Here is a 13,348-nt window from a genome sequence, read left to right on the forward strand (position 1 = left end):
AGGATTACCTAGGGCCTAGTAGTTTCCACCTTAAAGGATTGAAGGGCCTAGAATCTGATATACAGAAAAGCAAAGGAACTTGGATTACCACCAAGAATAAGCTATACCAGCTAAAATGAACATTATCTTTCAGGGAAGAAGATGGACATTCAATGATATAGGAGAATTTCACCTATTTCTAATGAAAATGCCAGAAATGAATAAAAACGTGATCTCCAAACACAGAACTCAAGAGAAACATAAAAAGGTAAAAAGGAAAGAACTCTTGAGAACTATATTTCTATTATTTTATACTTAGAGAGTACAGGTATAATTGGGTTTTATTATGATAATATAATATGATAATATAAAAAGGAAACTAGAAATGGAAAAGGGATCGATTGTACTGGAAAAAGAAGAAAAAGGAGGTAAATAAAATAAGGGAAATTATATTTCAGGAAGAGGCAAAGAAAACCTATATAACTGATGGAAAGAAGAGATGGGGATGAGCATTGTGTGAATCTAAGGGAGAATATCAGACATATTTGGTTTCATAGAGAAACTTGTCTCACCTTATAGGGAAGTGGGAGGGAAAGGAGGGAAAAGCGAAAGACTAATAGAAGGGAAAATAGAAGTATTAGGGGAAAGGTGTAAAAAATGGGGAGGGGCTGTAAAGGGGAAGGGCTGATTGTGGGGACTAGTCATCAAAAGCAAAATATTGGGGGAGGAGAAAAGGGGGAAAGGAAAGAGAAAAGTAAATAAGATCACAGGAAATACAGAATTAGTTATTTTAACTCTGAAGTTGAATGAGTTGAATGAACTCTCCCATAAAATAGAAGTGAATAGTAGATTGGATTAAAAACCAGAATCCTACAATGTGTTGTTTAAAGAAACACATTTAAGGCAGAGTGAGACATACCAAGTGAAAGTAAAGGGCTAGAGAAGAATCTATTATGCTTTAGGTGAAGTTTAAAAAGTAGGGATAGAAATCCTGGTCTCAGATCAAGTAAAGACAAAGATAGATATAATTAAAAGAGATAAGGAAGGAAACTATATTGTACTAAAGGGTATCTTAGATAATAAAGCAATACCAGTACTAAACATGTAAACACCAAGTGGTATAGCATCTAAATTCCTAGAGGAGAAGAGAGATGCAAAAAGAAATAAACAGAAAAACTATACTAGTGGGGGATCTCAACCTTGCTCTCTCAGAACTAGATAAATCAAACCACAAAATAAATAAAAAAGAAGTTAAGGAGATAAAATGTTAGAAAAATTAGGTATGATAGATCTTTAGAGAAAATTGAATTGAGACAAAAGGGAGTTTACTTTTTTCTCAGAGGTTTATGGAATTTATACAAAAATAGACTATGTAATAGGGCATAAAAACCTCAAAATCAAATGCGGAAAGACTGAAATAGTAAATATATTTTTTTTCAGATCATAATGCCATAAAAATCACAGGAGAAAATAGAACAAAATTTAATTGGAAATTAAATAATCTAATCCTAAAGAATTAATAGGTAAAATACCAAATTACAGACACAATAATTTCATCCAAGAGAATGACAACAAACCAAAATTTGTGGGATGGAGCAGTTATAAAGGGAAATTTTATATCTCTAGATGCTCATTTGCATAAAATAGAAAAAGAGAATAAAATGAATTGTGCTTACAACTAAAGAAGCTAGAAAAAGAACAAATTAAAAAATAACATTCCAAATGAGAAGTAATTCAAACCTTCCCAAGAAATTCTAACTGGATGAGAAGAAAAAAAAAATCTAACATTTACAATAGAAAATCTGATATAGAATTTCTGAAAATTTTATTAGAGTTATTAAAAGGATAGTGAGTGGACCCACATTTAACACCACATACTAAGATAAGATCAAAATGGATCCAAGATTTAGTCATAAAGAATGAAATCATAAATAAATTGGAGGAACATGGGATGGTTTACCTCTCAGACTTGTGGAGGAGGAAGGAATTTGTGACCAAGGGAGAACTAGAGACCATTATTGATCACAAAATGGAAAATTTTGATTACACCAAATTAAAAAGTTTCTGCACAAGCAAAACTAATGCAAACAAGATTAGAAGGGAAGTAACAAATTGGGAAAACATTTTTATAGTTGAAGGTTCTGATAAAGGCCTCATCTCCAAAATATACAGAGAATTGACTTTAATTTATAAGAAATCAAACCATTCTCCAATTGATAAATGGTCAAAGGATATGAATAGACAATTCTCAGATGATAAAATTAAAACTATTTCCACTCATATGAAAGAGTGTTCCAAATCACTATTGATCAGAGAAATGCAGATTAAGACAACTCTGAGATATCATTATACACCTGTCAGATTGGCTAAGATGACAGGAACAAATAACGATGAATGTTGGAGGGGATGTGAGAAAACTGGGACACTAATGCATTGTTTGTGGAGTGGTAAAAAAAATCCAACCATTCTGGAGAGCAATCTGGAATTATGGCCAAAAAGTTATCAAAATGTGCATACCCTTTGATCCAGCAGTGCTACTACTGGGCTTATATCCCAAGGAAATACTAAAGAAGGGAAAGGGACCTGTATGTGCCAAAATGTTTGTGGCAGCCCTTTTTGTAGTGGCTAGAAACTGGAAAATGAATGGATGTCCATCAATTGGAGAATGGTTGGGTAAATTATGGTATATGAATGTTATGGAATATTATTGTTCTGTAAGAAATGACCAGCAGGAGGAATACAGAGAGGCTAGGAGAGACTTACATCAACTGATGCTAAGTGAAACGAGCAGAACTAGGGGATCATTATACACTTCAACAATGATACTGTATGAGGATGTATTCTGATGGAAGTGGATATCTTCAACATAGAGAAGAGCTAATCCAATTCCAATTGATCAATGATGGACAGAATTAGCTACACCCAGAAAAGGAACACTGGGAAATGAGGGTAAACAGTGAGCATTGTTTTTTTGTTTTGTTTTGTTTTGTTTTGTTTCTCTTCCCAGATTATTTTTACCTTTCAAATACAATCCTTCCTTTGCAACAACAACAACAACAAAATTCAGTTCTGCACATATATATTGTACCTAGGATATACTATAAGATATTTAATATGTATGGGAATGCCTGCCATCTAGGGGAGAGCTTGGAGGGAAGGAGGGGAAAAACTCGGAACAGAAGGGAGTACAAGGGATAATGTTGTAAAAAAAAAATTACCTATGCATATGTACTGTCAAAGAAAATGTCATAATTATAAAAATTAATAAAAAACAAAATTTAAAAAAAAAGAAAAAAAATCTTTCCTGCCTTTCCCTCTGACATTAACTTCCATCTACTCTGAAAAATCTTGCAATTTATATCAGTATTATGTCTTCCAGTAGAATAAGAGCTCTTTGGAGGCAGGAAATGTTTTTGTCTTTTCTTTGAATTTGTGCCTGTCATGAAGTAGACATTTAATAAATGATTGATTTAGTAATAAAAAAAAAAAAAAGGATTGTGAGGACAAAAACTTGTTCAGGAATGACTAACTTGAAATATTTTAGATTTTCAAAGAGACACACACACAGAGAGATAAACACACACTTTTCTAGAGCTATATTACCTTGAGATAGAATAGTCTTAGATATAGCAGATTAAAAAAGTGTCAAGATTAGATAATTGTATAGTAGTTTACAAAGAAATATATACGTGCTCTAGAAAATCTAGTAAATAATTATATGTTCACACTTTTCTCACTGACTTAAAATTGAGAGTATACTCTACAAAATTATGAAGCAAGTTTAAAAATTTAAAAAAATATAGAAGGATGAAAGGGAAGAGTAAGGAGAATTGATTGACAAGCTAATACTACCAAGTAAATTATTAATACTTTATTGATTAGTCAACTCAAAGTTACAAAGAAAAAACAAAACAATTTAACATCATCCAAATAACTGTTGAGGCTTCTTTGCACATCTATAATCAGGCCTCTGATTTTTTGCTTTTTCTTGGTGCTTTTTTATTATCTTTGTCTATGATATCTATATCTTTGCCATATAGTGATTACAGTAGCCCCCATAGATCTAATTGCTATCTTTATACAAATGACTCTTAATTCTATATATCTAGCAGTGTTCTCTCCATTGAATGCTCATCAAATGGTTTCTATTTGATATTTCAAAATGAATGTTCTCTAGACACCTCAAGCTCAATATGTCCAAAATTGAACTCATTATCTTCACCCCTTAATCTTATCCAATTTTTGGACTTCTTTTCCTGCCAAAGGTAAAAACTATTATTCTAGTTACAGAGGCCACTCAGCATTATCTTTATCTATTCCTTAGTTTCCCTCACCCTACAAATTTAATCAGTTTCCAAATATTGTAATTTCTTCCTCTATAAAATCCTTTATATCTACTTCTTTTCTCTATTCACACAGTTACTTCCCTAATTCAAACTATTAACATATATGATATATATATATATATATATATATATATATATATATATATATATATATATATATATTATTTTAAAATAACCTTCTAATGAGTCTCTTTGCACTATTATCCTCTGTAGGCCATTTTCCTTCATACTTGTCCTAAAATGATATTCAGAAAATTAAGGTCTAAAAATGTCTCTCATTCAATATACTCCAATGACCTCATAATGCTTCTAAAATCAAATATAAGCTCTTTTACTATATGGTTCCAACTAACCTTTGCAACTTTATTATGCATTATTCCCCCACACTCTAGAGTCTAGCTAGACTGACTTGCTTATTGTTCATCACACATGATATTCTACAAGTCTTTGTACTAGTTGTCCTCCATGCCTTTAATCCATTCCTGCTTCACCATGACTTCTTAGGAGACCTCATTGCCTCCAAATCTCTGCTCAGTTCATCTTCTAAATACAATTTTTCCTAATTTTCCCAACTCTTTGTGACATTTCCACAAATGGCTTATTTAAAATACATAAACCTATATCTGTATTTTGAAGTTTATATGTAAATATACACACATAAACATATATGTTTGTTTACATAGGTGTGTATATGTAATTGTGTACATGTGTGTATATGTAATTCATAGAAAATGTAAACTCTGAGAGATATGACTGATTCATTTTTAGTTTTATATCCTCAAATCTATTACTGTGCATAGAATACAGAAAGGACTTAAAAATGCTTATTGATTGACTGTTTTGGCCAGAAACCTCAATGGTCTTCCCCTTCAAGATTCATTCATTCATCTGCTTATTTATTTAGATTTTTTTTTTGGATTGGTGAAAGAGGAGATTCTTTCCTTCAATTGCTACCTAACCTTCATCCCTAAATGGAATGAAGTCAAACTGAGACATGTTGAAGACCTTAGTTTCAGAAGAACAAGGTGTCTTATTTCATCCAGGGCCATTTCCAGTCATCCTGATCTGTATCTTGCCACTGTACTCAGATGGCTTTAGAGAGGAAAGTGAGGCAGGAGACCTTAAATAGCCCTTTCTCCCTTAAATCCAGTTCAAGTGCATGTCATGGTAGCATCTCCCTATGTCATCTTCTTAGAGAATAGACAAATAACTAAAGAGATGGTAATTTTTGGCTTTCTGACCATCTGTGGTGCTATGTAGAAAAGATATAACAAATCAAAGACAATGAATCATTTGGTTATTTCAGCTCCCGAACTGAGCCTACATAAAGTGTTAAAATAGTGATATAGAAAATAAGAGTACAAATCCTTATATTCATTGAGGACTATGATGAATTTAGAAGCAGACTATCTTCAATGATATGATTGACAAGAAAAATGGTCAAATCTTTATTTTACTTTTCCTGTTAAGACACAGATTGCTATAAAAAAGGTCTTATGTCTTTAAAAGAGTGAAATATTCTTTCAATTTTGAAATGTGTCATTATATCAGGGATTTATAATTCTTAATGTGAGAGATTTAGGTTAAATGCTGAGTTTATGACTAAGTACCCCAAAGACTTCAAATAGGAACACTAAATCACTAAAAATACAATATTAACAGGTAACACAATATCTGCCTACTGTTTAGAATCCGTGTGTCATGTCACAAAATTTTGATAATACTCACTGATCATTGCTATTTTCATCTTTGAAATTCATAATGGCTATTCTCAGATATTCAGTAATTTAAAAAAAATCAGGTCTTATTGTTGATTTTGTTATTACTGAGTTGTTGGTTTCGTTTGGTTGATTTGGTTTGGTTTTTATTTAGATCTGAGATTCTAAAAAGGAAACAATGAAATATACAATAACTATTTCTGATGCTCCAATTAGCCTAAATCTATTCTTACTCAGGAAAAAAATCAACCACATGGCCTTTTTCTTTTGTCCATTGATGACAAGCAGTCATTGGGCAGAAAAAGCAAAAGAAATGAAATGAAGAAGCATGTACACATGACAGAATGTAAACACTTTTTTGGCCAGATGAATTCATGATCTATATTTGTATAGCTATATTGAATTATTGAAAATATAAGATTAATATCTACATAACTCAGTAAGGCAAGGAATAGCATATTGTTTAACTGTCTAAAATGTATTAAATATGTTTGATTATGAGAACTAGGTTAAAATGTTTCTCCACAGAAAATCAGCAAGGTTAGCAGACTTCAGAGTTGCTTTATATCTTTAACATAAGTAAGGATTAACAGAATTGATGGTAAAGTGATAAGAAGAGAAAATATGAAATAGAAAAATAAAAATGAAGAGCAAAACACAAAGGAGGGCATTTATATTTCTAGCCCCAATTACACCATGTTGGAAAATAAAAGTATCAGAACTAAGAACCTGACAATCATTACCATCTCTCTTTTGAAGAGGGAGACATTAAAGAGCAAACATCAAGAGGAAGTATTATCATGGTGACTTAAAAAAGCACAACTTTCATTTTCACTGGGGACATTAAATCAAACTCTCTCAGCTGTATAGTTCTCTTCCCATAAAGCCCCAGGAATAAGCATCAGTACCCTACACTTCAGTGAAGGCTAACCTTAATTTCAATCCAGGAAGATATAAGAGGCAATGACCAAAGGGATGGGGACAATGAATCATTAGATGTGATTATAGTTCACAGATATACCTCCTACATGTTGTAGAGGGCTGGACTGTTGTAGGACTTCAAAATCTACAGGAATCATTCGCTTCCATGACACATGAAGTAATGGACAATAGATTGGTTTTGGACTATCTTTAGGACCTTTGCACAAGTATAATTCCTCATGTTAATTCATGTTGTTTGTTATATCACTACTAGCCTGTGTTATATTACTATGTACTTGTGTAATATGTCTCATGCTGATGGATTTATGTACACCTATTTCAAATGAGATCCTTCAGTCCAGAGAAAACCTGCTAACAATATCTGGTTTGGTGTTCTCACCTCCCTGACAAGTCAGGAAGGGCATAGCCACCTCTGTTCTAAAACAAAAGGAAGTGGGAGATGTAGAGGATTGGAACTCTGGAGAAGTATACTTGAAACAAGGTGTTAACTAAGTGGAATTGATAAGATAATGGTTTTCTAGTTTACATATATATTTAGTACTTAATATGGTGATGTAATGGTTCTCTAAGTTCACACATAATCAGCATGCTGTAATGATGTAATTAAAATAAGGTATATAAAGGCTAAGAAAGATTGGAAAATAGACACTCAATCTTTGACCAGACTCTTGGTGGCTCTCCTGCCTCCTGCACTAAGATCAAGACTGGGCCAGAATAAAGAATCTAGACTCTGTTCTTGACCATTCTTGTGGTGTCTATCCTGCTGAAACCAAGGCCCTTCCAGAGGACCTCCAGAAACTAGCCTGAACATTACGCATTGTAATAGAAGGATGTACCACCTATGAAAGGCTAAAGACAAAAACAAAATGTCAGCCATATTAATCTGAAAGCCTAAGAGAAGCATGAGTAGCTAGGCATTTACTCCACACTGCTAATTTGTACAAAATGATAAGCAGTATTGTAACAGTATGTCTGGAAAATTCTTCTGAAGTCTCAAAGGAAAAAAAAAATCTTTTCTCAAAGAATGTGCTATTTTATCCACTAGAACTGTCTTCTGAAAAGAATATCATTTCAAATGTTATGCTAATTATATATGGTCTAACTTATTATCCTTACATGGCTGTGTATCTATATTTTGACATCTGTGGCATAACTGTACATTGTGAGTATAATTTCAGCTAAAATTGGAAGGATGATAAATCTTTGTGATATTTTTGGAAAGATTATAGAAATTTTAATACTAAGTCATCATAGGATATTTGACATTAAAGTTAGCTTCTGCCATAAATACACAACGGGTACCATCTATGGAACTCTGATTGATTTAGAATAAAGTAATTACTTAATCTACTATAAGAAGGCAAATAAATAATTTTATCAACAATATTGAAGGGAAAAAAATCTGAAGTGAACTAGTCATTAGAACCCACCTCAAATTAAAGAAGATATTGAATAATTGAATTTAAAACTTCCAAAGGAAGGGATTATTTGAAGATGCTTTGAGAAAAAGTCAACATCTAGAGAATAAAAGTAGATTGGCTAGAGACTACAAGTAGTACTTTTCTAAGCTAAGAAGTTACCAAGCTTTATAAAGGACCTACTGTGTTCCTCTGGAGATGAGAATTTCAAATCTTAGAAAAGCCAAATCACTGGAATATTATTGCAAATATGGAGATAGACACATAAATAGTTTCTTTATCTCTCTTTCTCTTTCTATGTATGTGTGTATGTGGGTGGGGTGTGGGTGTGTGTGTGGGGGGGTACATGTATGTAAAACTGGACCAAACTGATAATGTAAGAATAGTGGATGAATATGAGAGGAGAATGCAGATTTGGTATATGAGAAGCTGAATTAGATAGATTTGAATTTAGACTTTTCTTATTCCTTATTCTATTCTACCTTGATCAGATATATACATTTCTTATCTATCCTAGATTCTTTACTTCCATCTTACCCATTAGATTGATTATAAGTTCCATTTTAAAATAAGTACTGCATTTTCCTCTCTTTCCCCACTCACCTGGTCTTTATCCCCAAGGTCTAGGCCATTTCTAGATGAGAGAAAGTAAACACTTAATAAATATTTATAGAATTCAATTTAATCTGCTTTCCCAATGTGATTTCCAGATATAGGCTGTGGTGAAAAGTAGGTATTACCTGGATATCAAATGCTAAGGAATCTGGATAAAGACAAAAATAATTTCAAGAAAGGAATATAAGGGGAAAAAAACCTAGCCACATATCTTCTCCAAAGAAAAATAGATTTGAAAATGTCATTTTTACATTAATATGAAGGGTAGATAATTCTAGGAAGAAACCAAAGACAGTAGTCTATTTTATGTGCTGAGTGAAAAATGAAATAATCAATGCTATATGAATTTTATTTGAATGGGTAATAGTCCATCTTTCTCATATTATGCATACAATGACATGTTTATTTCAGTATTGTAGTTGAATGGAACTCTGTAATTTGATTTATTTACTTTAGCATTCCTGTTATCCTTGACAGTTTAACAATGAATTCTGTCTTCATTCTGAAATAACAGAATATTCAAAGAATAAAGATTCTAGAAGACTCCCACAGTCTGAAATGATGAATAAAAAAATCAACAAAAATTATATTATAGTAGGGATAAGCATAAAAACTCTGGGAGTTTTTAGATTCAAGAAATGAAATTAGCATGTAGAAGATGGCCTAGAACTACTTTGACCATAGTAATCTGGGAAAAAAAAAAAAAAAAAAAAAAAAGGGATCTGTTGGTTTTTAATGACTGTGAGTTCAATAAGGAACCAACAGTATTAGTTTCTTTAAAAAAAAAAAAAGAAGAAGAAGAAGAAGAAAAATCTAATGCTATTTTAGGCTGAATCATAGTTAGCTAAAGAAAAGTAGGTAGATTCTCTATTCTGTAGTCATGAAACTACATATTACTTGACCCAACTTTCTTATAGTTATTTTGATGTATTTTATTGCTTCCCAGAGGAATGCAAAGAGTACACTCATAGGGAGTAAAGGTCTTTCAGACTGGGTAAACCACACCCAGCTCTGATGAACAAACACATTTCCATATATATAAAGACAAATGATTTCCACAAGAATCTATTTATAATTTACAAGGTAAATTTTACAGCATCTTTAGATAGGTAGGTAGGTAGGTAGGTAGGTAGGTAGGTAGGTAAGTAGGTAGATAGATAGATAGATAGATAGATAGATAGATAGATAGATAGATAGATAGATAGATGACAGATAGATAGATAGACAGACAGAACCTATGATATGATTAAATAAACTGTCTTCTTAAAAAATTGTTTTGAATGATCTGTATCTCATTTTATTCTATCACTGAACTTGAATTAAGGGGACCAGACAAATTCAGACCTGCTGTTAACACATGTAGAAACCATGTCATGGGAAGAATTTTCAGTACAAATAAGGAAATAATATGAATGAGACATAATAGTTATCTTCAAATCTTTACATGGTTCACACATGGAATAAGGATAGAGTTATTTGAATTCCAGAGATCTGGGACCCAGTTAGTATAAGCTACAGAAGTATTAGGCTACCTATTGTTCTTTGCACACAATAGTCCATATCTGTCTCCATCCTGTTGCTCTGGTTGTCCCCCATTACCTGTAATGTTCTCTCTCCTCACTTCCATCTCTTGGAATTATTGTCTTCCTTCAAGATTTAGTTCAAACTAGCTTGTAAGGAGGGCTTTCCTATGTGTGCCCAATGCTCATTCTTTATCTTCTAAGCTCCCTTATGTCTACTATGTATATATGTGTGTATATACATATACATATGTATATACATACACACATGTTGTCTTCTTTATTAGAGAATCAAGTCCTTAAATTCTTAGCTAGTTCCTGATGCATAGTAATATAATATTATATGAATGTATGTATATCCATATGTATATGTATGTAAATAATATATATAAAGGCATTACAGATATAGGCACATCTATATCTATAATTATATCTACATATAAGCATTATGTATAAATAAGTAAATATATAAGCATTATATATAAATGTATACATTAAATGTAAATATATTTACTGTGTATGTGTGTACATGTGTGCATGTATATCCATATGTACACATGAATATACAGACATAATACATATATATCAATTACTAGTATATATCATGCCTTATCCTTTATAAAGTACTTAACAAATATTATTTCACAAAACACTGGGAGGCACGTGTTATTATTATCTCCATTTTACAGAAAAGAGAAAATAAAGCAAACAGAAAAGAAGCTCAGGGCCCAGATTCATACAGCTAGTAATTAACCAAGACAGGATTTGAATCCAGGTCCTTACAACGCCAAATCCAACTATTGTGTTACTTAGCTTTTTATAAGAGATGCAACTGGTTAGACTTGTGAATTTGTTAATAACTGCAAGTCTTCAGCTAGAGGCCAAGTATCAGGGATGTCACAGCTAGAGTTCTTCCACGGTGTTGTGTGGAAAATGATGGCCTCTCAAGCCCTTCACACTCTGATTGTATGTTTTAAAACTGATGTAACACACTAAAGTCAAACATTATTTAGCAAATAATATTCTGCTTTAGCTCTAATATTTATTAAGAAACATTCCAAATCTAGATGCTGAATAAATGTAATATGGCAATAGAATAACAAATCAACAGTATGTCATGGGCTCTTATAAGTGATAATGACCTTAGAAGCAATATAATGTACTAGAAAGAGGGCTAGAGTTGGAGATGGGAGATTCATGGATTTAAAACTTGACTCTGACACTTGCTATGTGATTATGGTCAAGTCATTTAATATTAGTCTTAAGTTACTTCTCTGTAAAATGGAGAGATAAATAATACCTGTAATATCTATCTCACAAGTTTGTTTGTGAGGATCAAATAACTAATGTGGGGAAAAAAACGTTTGTAAACCTTAAAGTGGTTTTCAAATATCAGCTATTATTGCTAAATTAAATTGACTATCACAGAATCCAAAGAAAATTTGAAAACCAGACTCCCTTGAGCGTACTCTTAATTCTAGAATAATAGAATTAATTTATTCCTAATGGTTTTCCCTTTAATGGTCTTAAAGCATAAAATTCAATGATATAATTGTATTAGGTCAAGAATATCATACAGCAAGAATCCAAAATTAAACTACCCTTCTATTTACTTCTATTGTGGTAAAGTGGCAAAATAAGAGGTATAAATAAGTACAATGACTTATTATTCTAATAGAATAGCCAATAGAAAAAAAATATTCAGTAATGCTAATGCTTCAGATAATTTTTTTAATTGAAAGCATCAACTAATTTTGAATGAGGTGAGTGTCATTTTTATCTTCATAATAATTCCTATTATTAATTTAAATTACCAAGATCAAATCCTTAGATATGATTAGTGTTTGCTTCTGTTACTTTATATTTACATATTAATTCCAGGATTTTAAACAACTGCATAATTTTGTAAGATTTGATTTTTATGTTTGTGGTGTAGTTTCAGGAGTTAATATTAGAATACAGAGTATGACCTAGAAAATAAATTCAAGATAGTTTGTAATATATTAAAATAGTTGAAGAACTTCTCCACATTGAAAAAAACTCTAAACCTTCTCTCTGATTTATCCAGGTAATTGTCACTCTTCTTACAAGCTCCTAAGTTTTCTAACCCATATTTAGTAAGTGGGTTAATTGGTTGTCATCTGTACTCTAAGAAGACCAACGTGATTTTTGGTTTTTCATAGGTAGCACAATGTTTAAATGGTTTGTACCTTTACTTGGAACTGATTTCAAGAAATATGTCATGAAATGATTGCCTTTTATATTAATTGTTTAAGGACATCATAACTCTTATAAATATCATCATTGGTTACTAAAAATAGTGCTTTATATGAGTTGCCTCTCAAAGCTCTATTCATGTTGGCTAAGTTTCCTTCTAGACCTGTGATTTCACTGACTTTAGAAGTTTCCAGTGAAAAAATTTCTTCTAAGAATATAGCATGGTATCCTCTCTGAAACTCTTAGCTTTAGAGGGCTGCCTGACTTGCCCAGGTTCATATCACTGTATGTCAGAAGAAAATTTTCATTTCCTTTCTTCCTATTTCCAAAGCCAGATCTCTATTCACTATAACTACATGTTGAATAATGAATAACAAAAAAAAAGTAAAACTTTTAATAGTCAATTCCTAATAGTAAATATACTTTGAACTGTGCCTTCTTTGTTAGTAAATTGAAATCTCTGAAAGAATTTTAATTTTTTTTTGGTCTTTGGAGAAAATTTGCATATTTAAGCCATTTGCCTTCCTTCTCCCCTTCCCTAATGAGGTTTTATATCTGTAAATGTTGAAATTGGTATATTTTCCTTCTGTCTT

General features: G+C 31.8%; 1 protein-coding gene across 3 annotated transcripts in view; it reads right to left on the reverse strand.

Annotated features, from left to right (window-relative positions):
* The window catches only part of LRP1B (LDL receptor related protein 1B), a 2,473,587-nt gene that overhangs the window by 615,816 nt on the left and 1,844,423 nt on the right, over positions 1 to 13,348 (reverse strand). The window lies entirely within an intron of this gene.

This window comes from Sminthopsis crassicaudata, chromosome 3, assembly GCF_048593235.1.
Source record: "Sminthopsis crassicaudata isolate SCR6 chromosome 3, ASM4859323v1, whole genome shotgun sequence".
NCBI classification, from domain to species: Eukaryota; Metazoa; Chordata; class Mammalia; order Dasyuromorphia; family Dasyuridae; genus Sminthopsis; species Sminthopsis crassicaudata.